The sequence below is a fragment of the Leiobunum rupestre genome, chromosome 11, assembly GCF_980474605.1.
Source record: "Leiobunum rupestre chromosome 11, qqLeiRupe1.1.hap1, whole genome shotgun sequence".
Lineage (NCBI taxonomy): Eukaryota > Metazoa > Arthropoda > Arachnida > Opiliones > Sclerosomatidae > Leiobunum > Leiobunum rupestre.
This window is the reverse complement of record NC_143394.1, coordinates 2501-5000: the sequence shown is the minus strand read 5'-3', so window position 1 is coordinate 5000 and position 2500 is coordinate 2501. Positions and strand designations below refer to the sequence as shown.

Here is a 2500-nt window from a genome sequence, read left to right as displayed (position 1 = left end):
TTGTTATTTTGATTAGCAATTATTTACAAATAATTTGAAATTACCTCAATTTACCCGACGTACCAATTCACCCAAAAATACCTAAAGTTTACCAATTTACATAATTTTATTAAATTTGAATTGTTTGGAAATTTCTTTTTTTATAGGGGGGACCCTTGAAATATGTGATTTTCCCATGTTAAATCACATAGAGCAATTTTGATTTGGTATTGTCAAAAACAGATAATCAAAATTTTACCATTGAAAATAACATGGGATTCTCACCGATTGCAAGGGTCCCCCCTTTGAAAAATATAATATAAATTCAATAATGTTTGAAAATGCTAAAATTACAAAATTGTTTATAAATAATTGCCAAAACAAATTGGTGAACTTTTGGTCAATTTTAACAAAATGGGTTGGTTACACTTCCTTGTCAGTGAAACGTTTATATATTCTACTCTATTTTAAAAAATAAAATTTCTTTTCACTCTATTAGTGAGCACACACTTCGCTTTCTTCCATGAACTTAAAATAAATTAACGTATAAAAAACGTGCATTTTTTTTAGAAATAATACGAATAATGTCAAATGAAATTTCGTTTTGAACAAAATTTAAGTGTTTATCTATCTAATAGAGTGGGGTATATGGCTTTGCATCGATTAGTGCTTTTTTGGACTTCTTGTATGTGAAGGTTGTTTGGGCTTAGGTATTTTGATTAGTTTAGTAGAAATTCAAGTGTACTAGCAAGAGCAAGTATGTATATTTATAGAAGAGTTTAACACTCCTAATGAACAAAATAAAGTTAATAATATTAATAAACGTGACCTAGAAAAATCTTTTATCTTCCCCGTAGTAAACGTGAGGTACAAATATTACATCTTTCCCATTCCCCGTAGTCAACGTGTGGTACAAATATTACATCTTTCCCATTCCCCGTAACCGACGAGACGTCGAAATATTACATGTTCCCTCATCCCCGTAGCCGACGAGACGTCGAAATATTACATGTTCCCTCATCCCCGTAGCCGACGAGACGTCGAAATATTACATCTTTCCCATTCCCCGTAGCCAACTGGCCGTCGAAATGTTACATGTTCCCTCGTCCCCGTAGCCGACGAGACGTTGAAATATTACATGTTCCCTCGTCCCCGTAGCCAACTGGCCGTCGAAATATTACATCTTTCCCATTCCCCGTAGCCAACTGGCCGTCGAAATATTACATCTTTCCCATTCCCCGTAGCCAACTGGCCGTCGAAATGTTACATCTTTCCCATTCCCCGTAGCCAACTGGCCGTCGAAATGTTACATCTTTCCCATTCCCCGTAGCCAACTGGCCGTCGAAATATTACATCTTTCCCATTCCCCGTAGCCAACTGGCCGTCGAAATGTTACATCTTTCCCATTCCCCGTAGCCAACTGGCCGTCGAAATGTTACATCTTTCCCATTCCCCGTAGCTAACCCGACGTTGAAATATTTTAATGTCCCGTTTAATTAATTCATCGAAATATTTCTATGTCGGGTTTTCCTCGTCGAAATATTTTTATTTCACGTGACTTAAATATTTTTTCGTAAATCATCGAAATCAAAAAATTGGTGGTCAATTTAGAGAAACGGCTCCATTTGTTTTCCAAATACTACTTGTAGTGTAGTCAAACTGGTAATCAGTCAGACTTGCTTGCGTAACAGCTAGCTCACATACGTCCTCCTAGGAGGTGCGTTGTAGTATGAGCACCGTTTCGCGAATAGATGGCGGCCTCGTTTCAGGCCATTTCCTCACACTATCGATACGACCGATTTCGGCGGCTGAAATATGCCGCCATGGTTGTGAACGAATCGAGAAAAATTATCGGTGACTACGGCACTCGCGTCAAGCGAAGCCTTTTCCCGAGTAAGTTCCGACGGTTTTCCAAAAGCCGTCGAACGACCGCTAATGTTTTTCTGAACACGCTGCGCTTTTAGCGCTCGTTTTAGAATTCTTTAGCGGTACTAACGACGTTTCACGTTGTTACCTGGTTGATCCTGCCAGTAGTCATATGCTTGTCTCAAAGACTAAGCCATGCATGTCTAAGTACATGCCGAAATAAGGTGAAACCGCGAATGGCTCATTAAATCAGTTATGGTTTCTTAGATCGTACTTTTTTACTTGGATAACTGTGGTAATTCTAGAGCTAATACATGCAGCAGAGCTCCGACCTTCGGGAACGAGCGCTTTTATTAGACCAAGACCAATCGGGCTTCGGCCCGTTTACCATGGCGACTCTGGATAACTTTGGGCAAATCGCACGATCTTGTATCGGCGATGTTTCTTTCAAGTGTCTGCCTTATCAACTTTCGATGGTAGGCTACGCGCCTACCATGGTCGTTACGGGTAACGGGGAATCAGGGTTCGATTCCGGAGAGGGAGCCTGAGAAACGGCTACCACATCCAAGGAAGGCAGCAGGCGCGCAAATTACCCACTCCCGGCACGGGGAGGTAGTGACGAAAAATAACAATACGGGACTCTTTTGAGGCCCCG

At 40.6% G+C, this 2500-nt stretch overlaps 1 non-coding gene across 1 annotated transcript in view; it reads left to right on the top strand.

The window, feature by feature from the left end:
- The first annotated feature begins 1990 nt into the window (after positions 1 to 1990).
- Positions 1991 to 2500, top strand: part of LOC149921022 (small subunit ribosomal RNA) — a 1811-nt gene continuing 1301 nt past the window's right edge. The window contains exon 1 of the ribosomal RNA XR_016477508.1: positions 1991 to 2500. This exon is cut by the window's right edge and continues 1301 nt beyond it. This is a non-coding gene — a ribosomal RNA (small subunit ribosomal RNA).